Here is a 22,679-nt window from a genome sequence, read left to right on the forward strand (position 1 = left end):
TTGGTTTAGTACTATTTAGTTGAGGATGTCTGTGTCTGTATTCATAAGAGATATTGTTCTATAGTTTTCTTGTGATGTCTTTGTCTAATTTTTGTATCAGGGTAATAATGGCTTCAGAATGAAAGGAGAAGTGTTCTCTTCTCCTATTGTTTTGGAACAATTTGTGAAGAGTTGATATTGATTGTTCTTTAAATGTTTGAAAGAATTCAGCGAATCCATCTGGGCCTAGGCTTTTATATATGGGAAGGTTTTTTTTTTAAGACTTTTTTAGAGCAGTTTTAGTTTCACAGAAAAATTGAGGGGGAAGATACAGTGATTTCCCGTAAAACCTCCTGTCCCTATACGTGTGTGAATCTTTCATTATCAACATCCCCCACCAGAGTGGTACACTTGTTATATTGATGAATCTACATTAACACATTGTGGGAAATTTTTATATTACTGATTCAATCACTTTACTTGTTACAGGTCTATTCAGATTTTATATTTCTTCTTGAGTCAGTTGTAGTAATTTATATCTCAGGAATTTGCCTATTTCACCTAAGTTATCTAATTTTTTGATTTTGTATTCCCTATATTCTTTTTTTTCTACAAGTCAGTAATATCCTCTCTTTCATTTCTGATATTAGCAATTTGTGCCTTCTCTGTCTTCTTTTTTTTTCTTGATTAATCTAGCTAAAGGTTTGTCAATTTGGTTGATCTTTCCAAAGAACCAGATTTTGGTTTTATTTGTTCTTCTCTACTTTTTCTAGTCTCCATTTTATTTATTTCCACTATAATTTTTATTATTTCCTTCCTTCTACTTTCTTTCAGTTTAATTTCTCTTATTGGTGTCTTAAGGTGGAAAGTTAGGTTACTGATTTGAGATCTTTCTTCTTTTTTTTTTTGTGGTACGCGGGCCCCTCACTGCTGTGGCCTCTCCCATTGCGGAGCACAGGCTCCAGATGCGCAGGCTCAGTGGCCATGGCTCACGGGCCCAGCCGCTCCGCGGCATGTGGGATCTTCCCAGACTGGGGCACGAACCTATGTACCCTGCATTGGCAGGCGGACTCTCAACCACTACGCCACCAGGGAAGCCCTCTTTCTTCTTTTTTAATATAGGTGCTTATAATTTTCCTCTAAGTACTGCTCTAGCTTCATCCCATATGTTTTGGTACGTTATATCTTGTTTTCATTCATCTTAAAATATTTTCTAATATATCTTTTATTTCTTTCTTGATCCACTGATTATTGAAGAATGTGTTGTTTAATATCTACATATTTTTTAATTTCCCAAATTTCTTTCTGGTACTGATTTTTTATTTCATTCTGTTGTGATTGGAGAACATACTTTGTATGATTCAATCCTTTTAAATTTATTGAGGCTTTTTTTTTTTATTCACAAGATATGGTCTAGCCAGGAGAATGTTCTGTGTCCAATTAGAAGAATGTGTATTCAGATATTCTTGAGTAGAATATTTTATGAATGTCTGCTGAATCTAACTGGTTGGTTTATAGTGTTATTCAAGTCTTTTGTTTCCTTGCTGACCTTCTGCCTAGTTGTTCCTTCCATTAATGAAAGTGGGATATTGAAGACTCCAACTATTGTTGAATTGTATATTTCTCCCTTCAGTTCTGTCAGTTTTGCCTCATGTAATTTGAGGCTCTGTTGTTAGATACATATGTGTTTATAATTATTATATCTTCCAATGGTTCTACTTTTTATCATTATAAAATGTCCTTTATCTTTCATAATAATTTTGTTTTAAAACCTATTTTATCCAGCTTCCTTTGGTTGCCATTTGCATGAGCTGTGTTTTTCCATTTTAAAAATTTCAACCTATTTGTGTCTTTGAATCTAAACTGTCTCACCTATAGCATATAGTTACATTTTGTTTTTTTAATCCAATTTGACAGTCTCTGCTTTTTGATAGATTGTTTAATCCATTTGCATTTAATGTTATTAATACATTTAGATTTATGTCTGAAATTTCATTCTTTGTTTTCAGTATGTCTCATATCTTTTTTTGTTCCTCTATTCCTCCTTTACTGCTTTCTTTTCAATTAAGTGAATATTTTCTCATGTAATATTTTAGTTCCCTTAATGATTTTTCATTATATTTTAAAGTTATTTTCTGACTGATTTCTCCTGGACTTACCATGTACACCTTAACTTATCAGATTCTACTTCAGATTTTACTTACTTAATTCCAGTGAGATAATTTTATTTCTATATAGCCCTATTTCCTCTTCTGCCTTTTTGTGCTGTATAAGTGTTATGCACTTACATGTATATGTGTTACAAACATAACAACACTTTGTATAATTTTATGTCTTTTAAGAAGCTAAGAGAAGAAAGGAAAGCAAGTGTGTATTTATAGTTTGTTACATTAACCTTCTTATTTACCATTTCTGGTTCCCTTTGTTTGTTCTTGTGGATTTGTGTTACAATCTGGTGTCATTGCCTTACTGCAATACAGCTTTGCTCCCTCCCTCCTCCTTACTGAGCTGGTGGGCACAGATGAGGGAGTGAGTGGGTCATGATTCAAGTGCCAATGACTCTCACTGTTCTTACCAAGAGTTAGTAAATTGTCTTGCTTAATGTTTCTTCATTTACTTTGTACCCTTAGGACAATTTCCAGAAATTTTCAGTGACTTTGTTTTTATAATTTTTACCAGTTATGATTGTTTTACTGGTGAGCTCCTCATCCATTTCACAAGTGGATCTTGGTCATTAACTTTTGGATGGTATCCTATCAACCTCTCTGTTCTTCACAGAGGACCTTTATTACTGTGTGATTTATAATTTATTAATATGTTGGTATAGCTCTAGAAATCAACATCATCATGCCATAAATCACTTTATACATTACATGTCAATGAATTACAGCATCTCCAAATATCAATAATACATGTGTAGACTTATGGCCAACAGTGTGAATATATATTCAACCTAACTTAAGATCACCTGTTTATATAGATGACACTTTGTAAGTCATATACAAGGAAAGGAAATAAGCAATTCTGGGTCACAGCCAATCTTAGTTTTTGTCATGTTATTGCCTTCATCCATATGCAATGTAACAAAGCCAAAGGGGAAACTTTCCGCTTTCTCTGAGAGATGATTCCCTAGTTAACCCAGGCTATGCCAGCCAGGATGGGACAGGCCCTCCTTCCTTCTCCAGCAGCCATTCTCTTCCCAGAGCCTCCCTGGCAAAAGGTGATCTTTGCTCTGTACTCTGTTTAAAGAACTTTGTCTCAAGTTCTTTAGAATTTTAAGAGTTCTGAAGTTAAATTTTAAGAGTTTGACTCTAAGGAGTTAAAGAATTTGAAGAGTTCTCACTTCTCCCCACCCAGTCTGCATTGGCTACTAATCCTCCACTCTAATTTACCCAAGAAAACCAGAGTAAAAGATCTTCTGGATCTATTGTTTGATTAAGCCTTCAGGCACCTGCATACAATATGTTAAAAAGGCTCAGTTTTATTCCATTTTCTTGGTAATAATTTTTCTGTTTTGTTTAATAATTGATATCTAGTCGTTTCCTGTTGTTCACTGAAGTGTTAATATTTCACCCACATGCAGGTTAACAGGTTTCTCTGTTGTGTTATTCCAATTTTCAAAAATGTCTGGTGGCCTGTAGAATAAACTTAAAACTGCTCAGGAAGTCTTTTATAACGTTTCCTATTTGGCCATAGTTTACTGGTCTTGCCTCATCTCTGATCTTCTGCCTGTGCTTTACTTATACTGGGCCAGCAACTTACTACTTTCTCCGAACGTATCATTTACTTCACATGTTCATGCCTTTCCTTTCAGAGATGCTAAACCAAGTGATTGCAAAAATATCCTGAAAATAATGTGAGGTGGTAGGGCCCCAGTCCACATCTACTGAATCAGATTCTTCACAGATGATGAGTTTTTTAAAAGCTCCTTAGTTGATCATAAAGCTACTTAGGAACCATTGCTGCTCTCCTTTCTCTCTTTGCAGCATCTTCCCTTTCACTTGCTTTCACATTTCCTGACAAAATTCTTGTTCAACAGAAACAAGAGACAGAGACCCAACTAAAATATTACCTTCTCTGAAAAATTTTTGTCAATTCTGTCTCCATTCTTAGTCTAATGGATATATGTTGTTGCTCTTGGCTAATTAGTAGTAGGATCCTCTTTCTGTGCTCAGAGAGTTCCCTACATTCTGAATTAGAGATAGTTCCTACCTAAAAGACTTAAAATGCCAACTCTTGACTTTCTCAGCCTTCCTTACGTATTGAGTGTGACTCCACAAACAAGACTCTTAATCAAGCATACACACAACATCTTTGAATTAAAACCTAGAGACATTTAAACTGCTGGTAACTAAGATACAGGGACACCTAATAGAATAACCACCCCATTACACTTCATTCACAGGCCAATATAATAATGAATTATATTGTCTTATAGTTAATTGCCAGTAGAATATGGGTTAACTATGTCAAGAGGGAAGGAAAGAACATTTTAGGCAGAAGGCATAGCAGGAAGTCATATATGGCTGGAAGGAACATAGAGAATACCAGCCACTGACGGGACAATGTGTCCAGAAGATAAAGTGAACTAATTGGTGAAAGATGTCAATGGATAGAAAGTTGTTAGAGGAATTAAGTAACTGGATCATAGTAGCTCTACAAGACCATCTGAAGACACTTTTATTTTAAGTTCATGAACAATGTAAAGTTATTGAAGGTTTTTAACTGGCAGATGTTATGCTCAGATTTATATTTTGAAAAAAAATTACTCTATCACATAAAGAATAAATTGGAGGTGGGGAAATGCTGGTTGGAATTCGCTTGGATTTGAGCTTTGCTCATAGTATTATGAGGTTCTACATTGTTCCAAGTTAATCACTGCTTTCTAGCTTTGTCTTGCTACTAATTCTAAAATTTTCCTTTTGGAGTAATCCAGGGTGAAGTCCTCCCTCTCCCATAAGAGAGCCCTTTAACCTTTAAAGCTAACTAAACATGCAGAGCAGTCTGGGGCAATATTTTCTCCAAGTTTCTTGCTGTTTATAAATAGCTATTGCTAATAAAGACACTTAAATTTTTATCAAGTCCATTTAACTTCATATAGATGTATAACTTAGATTGGATTCTTTTGATATCCAGGAATTAAAGCAGTTCTAGTCTGTTTTTTGTTTGTCTGGTTTTTAAGAGCTGGGGTACATTTCATCTTACTCTTCTAAAACTAAAAATGAAAGTATCACACTAAAACATATGCTAATAATGTGTCCTTATATTATTTCATGTATTGTTATGAATACTATGGCTGTATTACAAGAGCTATTCAAAACTAAAATTAAGTCTGAAGATACTATTTATACTTTTAGTTGGTCTCAGAGAATGAAACAATGATTGCACATGGCCAGATTGCAGATGGCCAGCCAAATAATTAGAGCTGCTACTGATTTTAATAAGTATGACCTTCTGAATTTTAGCATATCCCCCAAAACATTACAAAAGACATTCAGTGGAAAGTCAACCATTTGGTTTTTCATTCATTAGTATAGTCAAAAACCTTTCAGTTTCTGAAGAATAATGTTACCATTCTAGAAAATCTTTCCAAGCAATATCCCATGAGTTTGTTTCTAAGTCTATGAGTCTGTTTCTGTTTTGTATATAGATTCATTTGTATTTTTTTTAGATTCCACATATAAGTGATATCATACCAAAGGGGAAAGGGGGGGATAAATTAGGAGCATGGAACTAACAGATACACACTACTCTATGTAAAATAGATAAGCAACAGTGATTTACTGTATAACACAGGGAACTATATTCAATATCTTGTAATAATCTATAATGGAAAATAATCTGAAAAATATGTGTGTGTGTGTGTGTGTATATATATATATATATATATATATAAAAAACTGAATCACTTTGCTGTACACCTAAAACTAACACAATATTGTAAATCAACTATACTTCAATAATAATTTTTTAAAAAGCAATATTAAGAACAAAGGCAAGGCATTTGGTGACTAATACATGCAAAGTTGGTAGGGAGATATCTCTAAGGCCAGCCTGCTCACAACAGCACTGCAGAAACTAGGGGAGGAATCAGAGGTTAAAGGTCAAGACAGAGGAGTTTTGCAAGTTCCAGACTGGTATCTTACATAAGAGTGATTTTGTTCAAATCATTCTGTGTTTTTTTGTTTTGTTTTGTTTTGTTTTTGGCTGTGTTGGGTCTTCATTGCTGCATGTGCGCTTTCTGTAGTTGCTGCAAGGGGGAGCTACTCCTGTTGCGGTGCATGGGCTTCTCATTGCGGTGGCTTCTCTTGTTGCAGAGCACAGGCTCTAGGCGCCTGGACTTCAGTAGTTGTGGCACGCAGGCTTAGTAGTTGTGGTTCGTGGGCTGTAGAGCGCAGGCTTAGTAGTTGTGGCACACGGGCTTAGTTGCTCCGTGGCATGTGGGATCTTCCCAGACCAGGGCTCGAACCCATGGCCCTGCACTGGCAGGCAGGTTCTTAACCACTACACCACCAGGGAAGTCCCATTTCATGCTTATTTTAACAAACAAAAAAAAGTGTAGAATTTGCTTAAGAAAAATAAAAGTATATATTATTTGTCCAAAGTATGTTTAAGGTAATATGAAGCTGAACCATATGAAAATGTCATTTTTGTAAGTCAAAAATGATTAAATATGACAATTTTATGTGGCCCAACCTAATAAAACCTACCAGTGCAGTATAACGTACCATAACATATAGCAAATCATTGAGTTTGCCCATTCTGAGAAGATAGATATACATTTTTCTCCATTTTTTAGTATCAACAATTATCTTCTATCAAATAAATTTAGTCTTACTAGATGCCAAAAACACTTGCTGTGGACATTTTTAAAATACGTTATCAAATTTGTAAGAGAATTTGATGGTAATATTTTTAATGGTAACAAAGGGGCAACAGGGTATAAAATGTACTGATGAACTGGCTCAACCTATAATGTTTTTAAAGACCTCATTGATCTCTGGGCCGTCACAGAATTAGAGAAGATATACTCACACTGTAGATCTCCCTAGTTCCTTGGAACTTAAAATCTCAGGAAAGATGAGGGTTAATATAAATAGTTTTTTTTTAAAGTAATTGTGACAGCTAACACTTAAATAGTGTTTACTGTGCCAGGCACTGTTCTAGGTGCTTTACATGTATTAACTCATTTAGTCCTCACAGCAATACAGTGAAGTAGGTAGTACTGTCATTATTCCCATTACACAGATGAGGAAGTAGAGATACAGAACAGTTTGTACAAAACTTATACAGCATGTAAGTGCCTGAGCTGAAATTTAACCCTAAGAATTCTGGCACCAGAGTTGGTACTTAACCAACAGTAAACTGCCTCTCAATATAAAGAAGGTCTAGTATCATTCAGTCAATTCTAATATACTGCAAGGTTGCTATATTAGTTGAAATACTAAGTTCCTTAATAGAGCTTGTCAAGTTTCTTTCCATTCTAATAGCTGCTATTCTGGACTGTTGGAATAGTTCTTTAGCTAGGATACAGATTTCTAATCTTCTCCCCCATTTCTAGGCCAGCCTGCATCCTGCTGCTAGATTAATACAAGTAAATCATCACTTCAGTCCTGTTACTACCTTGCTCAAATTGCTTTAATGACTATATTTCCACTGCCAGGAAAGGATGTAAATGAGAGCACCCTCTAGGATCTGGTAGCATAGCTCACCACAAGCTCAGTATTTCTTGGAAGTTTCCTGTTTTATCTTAAAAATTTGCACAAATTTTACATCCCACTCCATAGTACATCTGTTTGTTTTAATATAAAAATAATGTATTAAATTTAAATAAATGTTTTAAAATAGTGTTTTAAATTTAGATTAAAACTTAAATTACTTAATTCTTCAAATTTTCAAATAAAATTGATGAGCCAGAAAGATGCTTTATATTTATTCTGGGCCTTCTAATGTCACATGAAGTTTGCATTCTCCTATTTGAAGAGCCTGGGTATTCAGGATAGATTTTAGGTGCCTTTGCTTCTTATTTATTTATTTATTTATTTATTTTTGGCTGCGTTGGGTCTTTGTTGCTGTGCACGGGCTTTCTCTAGTTGTGGAGAGCGGGGGGCTACTCTTCGTTGTGGTGCGCAGGCTTCTCATTGCGGTGGCTTCTCTTGTTGCGGAGCATGGGCTCTAGGCACACAGGCTTCTGTAATTGTGGCTCACGGGCTCTAGAACTCGGGTTCAGTAGTTGTGGCGCACTGGCTTAGTTGCTCCACAGCATGTGGGATCTTCCCAGACCAGGGATGGAACCCATGTCCCCTGCATTGGCAGGCAGATTCTTAACCACTGAGCCATCAGGGAAGCCCTGCTTCATATTTTAGAGTCTAAGTTATCTGGCCATATTCCAACCTTCCCATCTTATAACTTGCTGTTTCCCTGTATTAATCCTCTGATAAATCCATCTACCCATCCATAAGTATTTACCACGTACCCTCCTAAAGATGTCATGTACTGTATACCACCTATACATCTTGGCTTTTGTCCTTTCTCCCCGCTTTGTAATATAGGCATACCTCATTTTATTGGACTTTGCTTTATTGCACTTCACAGATATTGCATTTTTTACATATTGAACGTTTGTGGCAACCCTGCGTTAAGCAAGTCTTTTGGCGCCATTTTTCCAACAGCGTTTGCTCACTTCATGTCTCTGTGTCAAGTTTCGGTAGTAATTCTTGCAATATTTCAAACTTTTTAATTATTATTGTATTTGTTATGGTGATCTGTAATCAGTGATCTTTGATGTTACTGGTGTAATTGTTTTGGGGCACCAGGAACCACACCCATGTAAGATATGGAACTCAATCAGTATTGTGTGTGTTCTGACTGCTTCACTAACTGGCTGTTCCCCCATCTCTCTCCCTCTCCTTGGGTCTCCCTGTTCCCTGAGACAAAACAATATTGAAATTAGCCCAATTAATAACCCTACAGTGGCCCCTAAGTGTTCAAGTGAAAGGAGGAGTTGCACATCTCTCCCTTTAAATCAAAAGCTAGAAATTATTAAGCTCAGTGAGCAAGGCATGTAGAAAGTTAAAACAGGTTGAAAGCTAGGCCTCTTGTGCCAGACAGTTAGCCAAGTTGTGAATGCAAAGGAAGAGTTCTTAAAGGAAATCAGAAGTGTGAGTCCAGTGAACATATGAATGACAAGAAAGCAAAACAGCCTTATTGCTGATATGAAGAAAGTTTTAGTGGTCTTGGATAGAAGATCAAACCAGCCACAACATGCTCTTAAGCCAAAGCCTAATCCAGAGCAAGGCCTTAATGCTCTTCATTTCTGTGAAGGCTGAGAGAGTTGAGGACACTGCAAAAAAAAAAGTTTAAAGTTAGCAGAGGTTGGTTCATGAGGTTTAAGAAAAGAAGCCATCTCCATAGCATCAAAGTGCAAGGTAAAGCAGCAAGTGCTGATGTAGAAGCAGCAGCAAGTTACCCAGAAGATCTAGCTAAGATAATGAAGGTTAAGAAAGAGAAAAACAAATACTGTATGCTAACACATATATATGGAATCTGAAAAAAAAAATGGTTATGAAGAACCTAGGGGCAGGACAGGAATAAAGATGCAGACGTTGAGAATGGACTTGAGGACACGGGGAGGTGGAATGGTAAGCTGGGATGAAGTGAGAGAGTGGCATGGATTTATATATACTACCAAATGTAAAATAGATAGCTAGTGGGAAGCAGCCGCATAGCACAGGGAGATCAGCTTGGCGCTTTGTGATCACCTAGAAGGGTGGGATAGGGAGGATGGGAGGGAGACGCAAGAGGGAGGAGATATGGGGATATATGTATATGTATATGTATAGCTGATTCACTTTGTTATACAGCAGAAACTAACACACCATTGTAAAGCAATTATATTCCAATAAAGATGTTAAAAAAAAAGATAATGAAGATTGGTACACTACACAACAGATTTTCAGTATAGCCCTATGTTGGAAGAAGATGCCATCTAGGACTTTCATAGGTAGAGAGGAGAATTCAGTGCCTGGCTTCAAAGCATCAAAGGATAGGCTGTCTCTCTTGTTGGGGCTAATGCAGCTGATGAAGTTGAAGCCAGTGATCATTTACCATTCTGAAAATCCTAAGGCCCTTAAGAATTATGCTAAATCTACTGCGCCTGTGCTCTATAAATGGAACAACAAAGCCTGGGAGACAGCACATCTGTTGACAACATGGTTTACTGAATATTTTAAGCCCACTGATGAGACCTACTGCTCAGAAAAGAGATTCCTTTTGAAATATTACTGCTCATTAACAATGTACCTGTCACCCAAGAGCTTTGATGGAGATGTGCAATGAGATTCATGTTGTTTTCATGCCTGCTAACACAACATCCATTCTGCAGTCCATGGATCAAGGAGTAATTTCAACTTTCAAGCCCTATTCTTTAAGAAATACGTTTAATAAGGCTATCGCTGCCATAGATAGTGATTCCTCTGATGGATCTGGGCAAAGTAAATTGCAAACCTTCTGGAAAGGATTCACCATTCCAAATGCCATTAAGAATATTTGTGATTCATGGCAAGAGGTCAAAATATCAACATAAATAGGAGTTTACAAAAAATCGATTGCAACCCTCATGGATGACTTTGAGGGGTTCAAGATTTCAGTGGAGAAAGTAACTGTGGATGTGGTGGAAACAGCAAAAAGCTAAAATTAGAAGTGGAGGCTGAAGATGTGGCTGAATTGCTACAATCTCATGATAAAACTTGAATGGATGAGGAGTTGCTTCTTAAGGATAAGCAAAGAAGGTGGTTTCTTGAGGTGGAATCTACTCTTAATGAAGATGCTGTGAAGATTGTTGAAATGACAGTAACTTAGCTGATAAAGCAGCAGCAGGGTTTGAGAGGATTGAGTCCAGTTTTGAAAGAAGTCCTGCTGTGGGTATGGGTAAAATGCTATCAAACAACATTGCATGCTACAGAGAAATTGTGAGAGCAAGAGTCAATCAATGCACCAAACGTCACTGTTGTCTTATTTTAAGAAATTCCCACAGCCACCCCAGCCTTCAGCACCCACCACCCTGATCAGTCAGCAGCCATCAACATCGAGGCAGGAACTTCCACCAGGGAAAAGATTATGACTCACTGAAGGCTCAGATGTTTGTTAGCATTTTTTAGCAATAAAGTTTTTTAATTAAGGTATGTACACCGTTTTTTAGACATAATGCTATTGCACAATTAATAGACAACAGTAGAGGGTAAACATAACTTTTATATGCACTGGGAAACCAAAAAATTTGTGTGAGTTGCTTTTTGAGAATAATATTTGCTTTATTGCAGTGGTCTGGAACTGAACCTACAATATCTCCGAGGTATGCCTGTACCCTCTCTCCTCACTTCTGTTAAAGTGCTAATCTTTCAAGACCTAATTCATTTACTAGCTTTTCCTGACTACTCCAGTCAGGACTTTGAATTCCTGTAATACTTACTCAATGCTTATTATACAACAGGTTGCATTTTTAATATTTGTTTGACAAAGTCTTACACATAAACTTTTTAAGAGTTCAACATGCAGAGAAGCAAAAAAAAGGACATTTCGGGCAGTGGACACGGTGTGTACAAAGGCACAGGATTATGAAGTAGCACAGAGTATCCCAGTAAATGCTAGGTTGTTTACTATAGCTGGAATGTAGAGTATATACTGGGAATGTGAGAAAAGTAGGAATCAAACCATGAAAGAATATATAACTCATGCTACGAAATGTACATCTCACCTGCCCCAGCCCCTACCATAATTAATGGGAATTCATCAAAGAAATCAAATAGGAAAGATTTATTGTATTAGTTTTAATCAACTTTGATGCAATTTCTCTAGGTTTTAATATTCTTCATTTTCTTAGATCTTATTTTTATTTTATATACCAGTAAAATTATCATATTTTTATGCAGTCTTTTTTCTTAATCTATATGTATCCTCCATATACTCAATGTGTATACACATATATATGTATAGACACATATAGAGAGATGAATTGTTCATTGCTTTAAAAGATGGAATTACACACACACACACACACACACACACAGACACCCCTGCACCTTGCATTTCTCGCTCTACAGTGCTTTGTAGAAATAGCTCTAATTTATTTTTTTAATGACTGCAATATTGTGTAGTATGGAGGTACCAAATTTTTTTTAACTTTTCCCCTATTTGTAGACATTCATCTTGTTTCCAGTTTCTTTATATTTTTTAAGGCGATATAGCTAAATCAAACCTTATGTTTATCTGACTAAATTTCACTGTAGCCTGTGATTAATTCACCATAAACTATTAAATAATCCATGTAGGTTTGGGTATATAAGATGAAGTAAATTTATATTGATAATTTCTTATTATGATACTGTCTCATACCCTCTGTTTGCTACCAAATTGGTGGATATTTAGGAGTTGTTCCCAGTAGTACTATAACATCATAATGCATGAAATAGACCCATTGGATGACTCAAATTTTAAGTTAAAGTGTAGTGATACCTTATATATTAAAAATAGGGAAATTACAATAATATTTTCTAAACTGAGATGTTAACAGGAATTTTATGACAGAAATGTTCCATGGTCAAATTATTTGGGAAAATATACTGAATTGAACTGGGTTCTGCAATTGTTCGCATTTCTCTAAGAGTGCATTATTCCATGAAATGCCATTTGGTAAGGAGTGCTCTACATTATTCTAAAATAATATAGACATCTGAATTGTGTTCAGACATAAGAGCAGATTTTCAAAGGCCATTTTTTGTGGCACCATTTTGATAGACGTGTACTGTTGGTTCCCCCGGGTAGTACAGGTCTGGGAAAGATGACCCACTCAGATTGCTGCTAATTTGTCTAAGTGTTATTCCCAGTACCCCTCCTATAGTTAATACAGCTATTAATCAATCACAAAAGCTTGGAATTCCAGTGATACTGGATTGTGAATATTGTAAAGCATACCCAGTACCTTCCTTACCTTCATAGTTTTGCAAACTTTTCCTGTTCCATCTGCCCATAATCCTCTCTCTCGTTATGTTTCTGTATATTAAGATCTCAGTTTTCTTTAAATGCTCCCTTGTTTTTGAAGCTTTCTCCAGTGGGAATTAAAACCATTTCTTTTCTGATTTTCTCATACCACTTTGCCTTTCTTTCAGTAATTTAACTTCCTGCCTTATGATTCACACAGTTGTTGTTCATGTACATTACAGTAAATGTTGTGCCATGACCTCTAGTTCATGTGGAGGAGCTCATAGACCAGCTGAGGATAAATAAATTTATACAATGTGATGTGATATGTACTTATAATGGTACACAATGCTAGTGGTAAAAGGAATGACATGAGAAACTATGGACTAAAACGTTTGAATGTAAATTAGCTTATATAACTAAGATTTTAGCTTTATTTAGAATGTTTAAGTCTAGAACTGAAGTAGAATGTTGTACTGGTTATTGTACGTAACTTTCTCTTCCACTTAGCTTATAATTGCTCTGAACACCTGGCCTGTATATTACTTATTTTGCTGTTTTCTATTGTACCTATAGCACTCCTATAGATAAATAGAATACATTCAATAAATGTTTGTTAGATTGAATTAATTTTTAGAAGCTGCAATTTTAAAAAAATTTATTCTCACAATCTGAAATTTGATAGTTTATGTCTGCATATTCAGACTGCTATTTTATTCTTAATTTAAGACATAGTTATAGGGAAGGCGACAACATTTTAAAATCTTTATTATTTTTTGACTCTCAGAAGCACTTTTGGAAACTGTAGACTTACTCCATGGATACTGCCTTTGCACAAAATATTTATGGAATTGCTTTTGTTCCTTAAGATACTATTTTGCATGCACATTACTAGTTTCATCTGAATTCTTAAACCAAGTAAATGTCATGTCAAACTAAGCTTAATGGGTCAAAAGTTATGTATGCCTTTTGGGGTCAGAAACAACAAGGGATCTTGTGTCATACAAAAGTTAACTGTAGAGGCAATTACAAAAGAGAAATTCCAGAAATATTTTCACAATTCTGGCATTTCTGGGCTTGTTTACAGCCTCCGAAGATAACCATTTTGAAGGACAAAAGTGACTTAAAGTATATTTATTAAAATACCACATTCTTCATAGTCCAGTTTATTAAGGAGAGTTGTTGGTTTTGTTGGACTGGAATTTAAGCATTTTATTATGTTTCCTGACTAATTATCTGTCTAATACTATTTTTAATTGGTATTAAACTTTTAACAGTGACCCTGATATTATAACTTGTTTTAATTAAAGAATAGCATTCTTATCTCATCATTTTCTTTCTTTAAAAAAATGCCATTACAGCCCAGTTTTTTTTTTTCATTTTGTATTGGATATTTTCCATCATGAAAAAAATGTATACATTCATGCTCATGATTTTCTCATTATTATATTCATTGTTATCATTGGGTATTGATAATGGAAGATGAGACCAAAGTCATCCTTATTACCTGATTATCTGATCCTTTACCTAAAGGAGCGTAATCTAGAGATAAGACCTAGGAGATATCAGATGAAGCAAATACTGTAAAGCAGCATTTATTTCAATTGCACTTATTTCGTTTCTGAGAAATTAAACAGGAGTTGAGCTAAAGTTTACTTTTGCTTTAGCCAGAAAGAAAAGAATTGTCAGTCATATTAATCCTGTAGACATGAAGAGATGGATCTATTTAAGAAAACAAATGCCTTTTTATACCCTTTGAGGTCACTTGGGATATCATTTATTTCTAATTTTTATTCTGAATTCAGAGTATTTTATTTTATACATTTATAAAATCAGCCTTTATAGGGACTAGGTACCATTTTTCAATTTCTCTTTAATTTGTGTTTTACTTATAAATAAAATAATTGTACTACTCTAGACTTTACTAATTAAGTCTGATAAAATTCACTTGCAAGTAATTAGTACAGAATACATATTTTCAAAAGGATTCAAACAGGTTTATGGAGCGTACAACTTTAAATATCAAAGGGTAAAATAGAGATTTGGGGTGTACTAGCCTAACCTTTTAAATCTGGTAGATAAGGAAGCCGTCTGAGCTGCTGTCACATGCATGACCTGGAATAATTTGGACAATTGGGCATTCTTATATTTTTTATGCAAAATATATATTCACAAATACTGTCCATCATGTCCAGATTTTTAATAAGGTACTTTGATTTTTGTGAAAATAAGTTATAACTATTACAAGGATAGTATACTTTGTGAAGAAATTGGGCTTGTGTTATTACAGTTTTTAACAATTAACATTTGCACTCTTTTACGTTTATCCAAGATTTTTATATTTATTATCTCAGTTCATCTTAGAAACAGTAGAGATAATACATACATGGTTGATAGGAGTTAAGACTCATTTAGCTGAAGAACACTTGCCCTTTCTGCCCTCCCCTCCCCCTCCCCTCCCTCCCCACTCCACACACACAAGCTTAGGCTAAAAGGAGATATTGTGGTTTATAGGATAGAATGGTCTCCAGAAAGACTAATCTGAGGCTCGCAGTTCTTATCCCCTGAATTGGCTTCATTGTCAGCTCCACACTTGGTGTCACTGACAGTTTTGAGTGTCAGTGGTCCTGATCTGATTAAGTATCCATCCTTGGAAACCTCACTGTGGACAGAGGGATAGGGGGCTATGCAGACTGGCTTTGGCAGTTAGGCCCACCTCTGAAGCTGTCGAACGGGTGAGTTGTCAAAAGGAAAATTGGTATACAGTTAGCAGAAATAGCAGGAAAGCATGGTGGAGAGACAAACTTCAAGTATCCACTCCAGCAGGTATTATCATCTCCACTTAACAGATGAGAAAATGGATAGTCAGAGAGGCTAAATGATCTGCCCAAACTTAGGTCCTCTGCTTACAAATTCTGCTCCAGGCTGCCTTAAAGGAAAAGGAAAGTAAGAATGGATAAGACAAAAGAGGTGGTTCCAGGTATTTATTTCTAGTTTGTGTTTTGAAGTGAACCAGGCAATATTGATTTTAGGGTGATGATTAGGGTTAGAGTTGTTGAACAAGACATTTGTGGGAAATAAAATGTCGTGAGGTCTGTGCAAGGGAGTAGTAGGAGGTACAGTAGACATGATCCTTAACATCCAGAGTTAGGATTTGGGGATAAAAATTAAAATAGCTAGCATTTATTAACCATTCCTTATGCCTCAGGCACTGTGCTAAACACTCTTCCTATAATATATGTTAACACTCACAACATTCCTATGAAATGAGGATTTTACAGATAAGGAAGCATAAACAAACAGAGATTTAATATCTTGTCCAAGACTATATAACTAGAAAGGGTTAGAGTCAAGATTTGAACCCAGGAGTTCTAGAACCCACCACAGTGCCTGTTTTTGTTTTTCATTGTTAGCAGTTAAAGTAGCAATGTTTAGTTACCTGCCATGTGCTGGCTGCCATAGCAGATATTTGTCTGGTGTAACACCTGTTTTCTAGAAACTTACCCTTTAAGGTTGGACAGTACAGCAGTTCATACGCAGTCACATTTAAGAATTTAAATTTGAATTGCTAAGTTCCTACAGATCATTGTTAATGTTAATTTTATACTGTTTTTTTCTATATTTATCAAAGTTACACATGCACATAGTTTAAAAAATCAAGTAGTCCTACAAGACTTATTTTTAAAAGAAATTAGCAGTTTCCTGTTCTACACCTCTTTTCACCATTTTTCCAATTACCAGAAGCAATCACTTTCAGTTCTTTCTACGTGTTTCTTTTGGTGTTTATGAAGAACAATATCTCTAAATAAATGATTATATTTCTACTTCTTGATTTTTTTTCAGCTTCACATTTAATCCATTAATTTCCCACTGCTCATGTTTAAAGAAAGGGGGATATCTGGATAATACATAATTGGGGCTTGATGACTGTGCATTCCATAGATCTGACTATGCTGTTTTGTTCAGGAACTCCCAGTGTCAATTTATTGAGAACTTTAATCCAGTTTTTAATCCAGTTAGATTCTCTTTAATCCAGTTAGATTCTCCAAAGAAGAATCTTTCACTCTCCTACCTAGAGCTTATAAGATGCGCTACTAGCATTTTACAAACTAAGTAGAAGAGGACTTGGGATGTCATATTCAAAGTATAAAATTTCATTCAGTTCTGTTGTCAGTAGAGTACTCTGCTGACCAGAATTCTCCAAATTTCCCAGTTTGGGAACCTTCTGTTTTACCACTCCAAAGAATAAACATTGTCTTCGGCTAGGATGATAGAGGGAGGGGTACTTGTCCAGTTGCAGATGGTAGAGAGGGAATGCAAGAGACTAATTCTTAAACAGACTTCCAACCAGCCTTGCTCTTATTTCTACCTTTAAACTACTTCCATAAGTCTGGGTGCTACCAATTACTAAGTTTCTTGGAAACTGTAATGCAAATAAAACTTTTTCCTGGCTTTATCTCCTACTAGTTTAAGATTTAGTTTGTTTGGATTTGCTAAGTCAGTTAGCTGTAGTCCTTCTGCTGTCTAGTTTCCAAATTTTGGTACTGTCATTCATCCTTCATTCTCTTTTTCTTTCTTGTTTCATGCTTTTTAAGGAAATATTTAATATTATATTGTATTTTAATGTGGTTTTGAAAGGGGATGGAATTAAGTATATGTTCAATCTACCATCTTTAACCAGAAATCAACATTATTATCTACTGAGTAGTTTTTCTTTCTAACATGTGTTAGATTTGAGATAAATACCTTTTTTTTAATATCTTTTTCAAAAAGACAATTTCTATTTTAAGAAAATGGGAAATTACCATATCCAATTCCTATACTCAGTCTCAGAGTAAGACTTGAAGAGATTGCTGGTTATGTGTCATATATTTTATATTGAATGCTTTTATTATGACACAGGCCTGCTTTCTTCACAGTGTGTGGGGATTTTTAGTACTCCATTGCCCTGGGAACAATAACTAAGAGCCATATATTACAGAGCTCAATATATTAGAGTCAGGACATGGACAAGATTATCAAAATTTCCAAATCAAAAACTGGGCAACATTGTTTAACCTTTAGAGGAAGTAATTGTTTGTTTCATTATCTTACTTAATATATGTATACAGTGATTTTTGGTTATTAAAGACAGTGTCGTGTGTACATTTCATTATTTCACCTAATACAGTATAACATAATTTTTGATTGTCACACTATGTTTTATGAATAAAGATTCAGAGACTCAGAGAAGTTAAGTTACTTCCCCAGATTCTTACAGCTAGTGGGTGACAGAGGTAGAATTTGAACTGAGGATTCACTTACTTCAAAGCTAATACTCTTTGGAAGTGGCCGTGTATAATAAAATTTGGAAATATAGGACCACCGTAAAGTTCCCCAGAACTTGGGGGGAAGTCACAGAAAGGTTGCTATCAAAAACTGTAACCAGCAGAAACTAACGCAACATTGTAAAGCAATTATACTCCAATAAAGATATAAAAAAAAATTGTAACCAGAAAATCACACCATTTATTCTTTGTACATTTTCACACAACCATTTCATTGAATCCTTGTAACAGCCTTATGAGCTATGTAGGTTTAAATCTTATTAAGTGTGTAAAATACCGTTTGCCTGTGTGTGAACAGGATTAACTCACAAACCTCTTCTCCTGGTCCCCCAACCCCATCACTTCCATAGATAAAGGAAAACTTAATCTTACCAGCTGGTAGTAACTTGGTCACTTCTGAGTTAAAATTGAGTCAATTTAGGCTTTAAGATTCTTCTTCTTATCCTCTCCTTCGCTTCTGCTCTTCCCCAAGTTCCTGGGGAGACTCATATCGTCCTGATATCAGCGGATAAGCATGGGCTTCCACATTCTTCTCTCTGCTTGCTGGTCTCTGCTGAGTTACTCAGGGCCCTTGGCATTTGGGCACCATGTGCCGTCATCCGCTGAGATGTGTTTCCTCTTGCTGGGCCTCTGGACTTCATATACTTAGTCTACTGCTGAGGTTCTTGCTGTGGTCTCCAATTGTGAGGACCAGGTACTCTTCACCCTGTTTCCTCAAACCCCAGTCTCCTTAATGTCTGCCAGATCAGTCTTAGCCACTTTTGCACCCCTCTCATGGCAAAGACTTCAGTAACTTTTCAGATGTTCTGCCACAATGCACTGGTACTCTCTGAATCCAAAGATGTCTTCAGACAAATCCTCCCAGCTACCTTTCTCAGTCGTCATCTTCAGTACTCTACCCTCAGATACCTCAACGCTCTTTTTTGTCTGGTGGACAGTTTTTTTTTCCTTTCCATGGGAAAACACCTGTTGTGTCGTCTTGCGTTCTTATCTACTCTGTAGTTTTTACAGTATAAGCTTTATGAAAATAATATATAATAATGCAGCTCTCTATGTACTGAAGTGATCAGTTGACACAACATATTACATAAAGAAAGCAAGGTATAGAACAGAGTGTATAACCTGCTCCATTTCTGTAAATACATGTATAGATATGGCAATGCATTAAACATTTCTGGAAAAATACATGAGCGGTAGCAGGGATTGCCTCTGGGGAGGGAAAATAGATGTCTGGGGGACAGGACTGGATGGGAAATTTTTCACTGCCTTTTTATATCTCTCAAATTCTATATCATGCAAATAACCTATTCAAAAATAAATAAAAGATAATTATAAAACATTTATAATTTGGCTTCTTCAGTCTTGCCAAGCTCCAGATCATCTGATTCTCATCCACAGACAGAAAGTAGCTCTTTTGGCAAAGCTATCTTTTTTGCCCTTCTCTGCTTCCTGATGTGCCACTCTTTCTTGTAGAACTTTATTGAAGGCTGCATGAAGCAGCAGCCTGCTCCAACATTCTGAATTTTTCCCCTTCATTAGAAGGGAAAACACTTCAGTAGGAAGATGGCCTGAGTCCCAAATATATCAGATGGTGGTTTAGCCACTTTGCTAACTTGCCAGACTAAGAGGGGTCCGCACTACCCGTCACCTGACCTCTTTGGCCAGGCCAAGACTGTATTTTAAGGTCTGTTACTTGCAAGAATTTTTATTATCTGCAGGCCTATCACACTGAATAGATGTTTAATTAATTATGATGCATATAAACGCATGAATGAATAATTTTTATTTACAGGAATAATCCACCTAATTTTAAATGTATTAACTAATAGGGATTTTAAAAGTCTGTATTTTAAATTTCCCAACTGTTCAGTAATTATAGCTGTCTTTTTTCCCCCTGATTCCAAGATCCACTCAAGGATCATGCATTGTATTCAGTTGTCATATCCATTTAACCTCCTTTAAACTTAAAAAAAGAAAAATTCCCAGCCTTCTTGTGTCATGTTGTTGACATGTTTTAAAAGTCTGGGCAAATTGTTTGCAAGATGTCCCTTAATTTAGATTTTTCTGATTTTTTTTTGATTATTAGATTGAGATTAAACATTCTTGGCAAGAATATTCCATTGGTGATGTTGTGCTTTCTCAAGGTATCATATCAGGTGTAAGAGGAGATTAGTAACACAGTAGAAAAGCACACTACTATGGTTTGATGGAAGATCCAGTTTGAGTTTTTCAATTCTACTTGCTTTAACTTTACACTAAACAGGTAGTTTCTAAGTGGTTTGTACTTAAATAGACCAGGTAGCAGGAAATAGTATTATATCCAGTCCATTTGCTATCATTTTGGAACAACAAAAAGTTGCCTTTTTAAATTTATCAGTTCTTGTGAGTTTGTAACAGTTTGGGGAGCTCTGATAAAATCAACTTTCTGATTTGCAAAGCGGAGGGCCAGGTGGTAATAATATCCATTCATAGCACTGAAGTGAGAATTACTTGAGATGTTAACAGAAGTAAAATATCACTGAAAGTAATATGCTCTGTGAAGAGTCTCTATTAATATAATCAACCCCACTGAGGTATTTCTCTTTAAAAACCACATATATGGCATACACTATTGTTATTGTATCTGACACTGTTGTACTTTATGAATATTAATCTTTATAATGACCCTTCTACTTGGGTACTGTTATTATCCCTATTTACAGATGAGGAAACTAAGGAACAGAGAGGATAAGTAATGTTCCCAAGGTCATATAACAAATAAGTGGTAATGGGGGACTTCCCTGGTGGTCCAGTGGTTAAGACTCCACGCTTCCAATGCAGAGGGCGTGGATTCAGTCCCTGGTCGGGGAACTAGATCCCGCATGCATGCCGCAACTAAGAAGCCCACATGGCACAACAAAGGTCCCTCATGCCACAACTAAAACCCAATACAGTCAAAAGTAAATAAATAAAATGGTTAAAATGGTAAATTAAAAAAAAAAAATAGGACTTCCCTGGTGGCACAGAGGTTAAGAATCCGCCTGCCAATTCAGGGGACACGGCTTTGATCCCTGGTCCGTGAAGATCCCACATGCTGCAGAGCAGCTAAGCCCATCCTCCACAACTACTGAGCCTGTGCTCTAGAGCCCATGAACCACAACTACTGAGTCCGCTTGCCACAACTACCGAAGCCTACGCGCCTAGAGCCCATGATCTGCAACAAGAGAAGCCACCACAATGAGAAGCCCACGTACCGCAATGAAGGGTAGCCCCCGTGCACCGCAACTAGAGAAAGCTTGCACACAGCAACAAAGACCCAATGCAGCCAAAAATAAATAAATAAATTTTTTTTTTTTTAAAGTGGTAATATTTCCAACTGTTTTTCTGTGAGACCCCACTTGAAAACAGGCAGCAGCCTATATAGCTGCAGTGTGTACTTAAGGATAATTTACATTCCTTTAAATAAATGTGTGTGTCTATGTTATTTCTGTTACAGAGAGAAGAGGTACTCCTTTATAGGGACTCGTAAAGACATAGAGCATCTAGAGATTTACTGCCTCCATTACGCTGCTGGGTCTCACAGCACATGTTATGTTTTTATCAGTTTCTCTGCAGAAGGTAGGAGTTGTTTTCTCTGCATGAATTCTTCATATAATTATAGTTTTCTTGTCTGTGAACTTAATATTTATTGAATATGAAAAACATCTGACATCTATAGATTAAAATGCCAATTGGGAGATTGGGATTGACATATATACACTAATATGTATAAAATGGATAACTAATAAGAACCTGCTGTATAAAAAAATAAATAAAATTCTAAAATTCAAAAAATAAATAAAATGCTGGACTTCTCGAAATAGTTGACATACAAACACCTCTAAAGAATATTTCTATTATAAAATTAATACATGTTTATTGTAAAAAAAAAGGAGACAATATGGAAAAGTAGAGTAATCTTACCACCTTGAGATAAGTACTTTTTATATGTTATCATGTCTTTCTGAATTTATTGATATATGTCTATATGATGCATAATAATACATATATAATTATGCATTATGTATTATTATATACATATGTACATATATTATGACTAAAAATAATAGAATATAAATGCTCCTTGGCTAGAATGCTTCTTTTTTAATTTTTTTAAATTTAATTTAATTTTATATTAGAGTGTAGTTGATTTACAATGTTGTGTTCATTTTAGGTGTACAGCAAAGTGATTCAGTTATACATATACCTGTATCCATTATTTTTCAGATTCTTTTCCCATATAGGTTATCACAGAATATTGAGTAGACTTCCTTGTGCTATACAGTAGATCCTTGTTGATTGTCTACTTTATTTATAGTACTGTGTATATATCAATCCCAATCTCCCAATTAATTCCTCCCTACCACTTTCCCCCTT

General features: G+C 35.7%; 1 protein-coding gene across 6 annotated transcripts in view; it reads left to right on the forward strand.

Annotated features, from left to right (window-relative positions):
- Positions 1–22,679, forward strand: part of MBD5 (methyl-CpG binding domain protein 5) — a 402,382-nt gene that overhangs the window by 236,681 nt on the left and 143,022 nt on the right. For all 6 annotated transcript variants that reach the window (XM_049712485.1, XM_033425310.2, XM_033425309.2 and 3 more), the window contains one exon: positions 21,760–21,881. The gene's annotated coding sequence lies outside the window, so the exon portion shown is untranslated. The remainder of the gene's footprint in view (positions 1–21,759; positions 21,882–22,679) is intronic.

The sequence above is a fragment of the Orcinus orca genome, chromosome 7 (assembly GCF_937001465.1).
Source record: "Orcinus orca chromosome 7, mOrcOrc1.1, whole genome shotgun sequence".
Classification (NCBI taxonomy): domain Eukaryota; kingdom Metazoa; phylum Chordata; class Mammalia; order Artiodactyla; family Delphinidae; genus Orcinus; species Orcinus orca.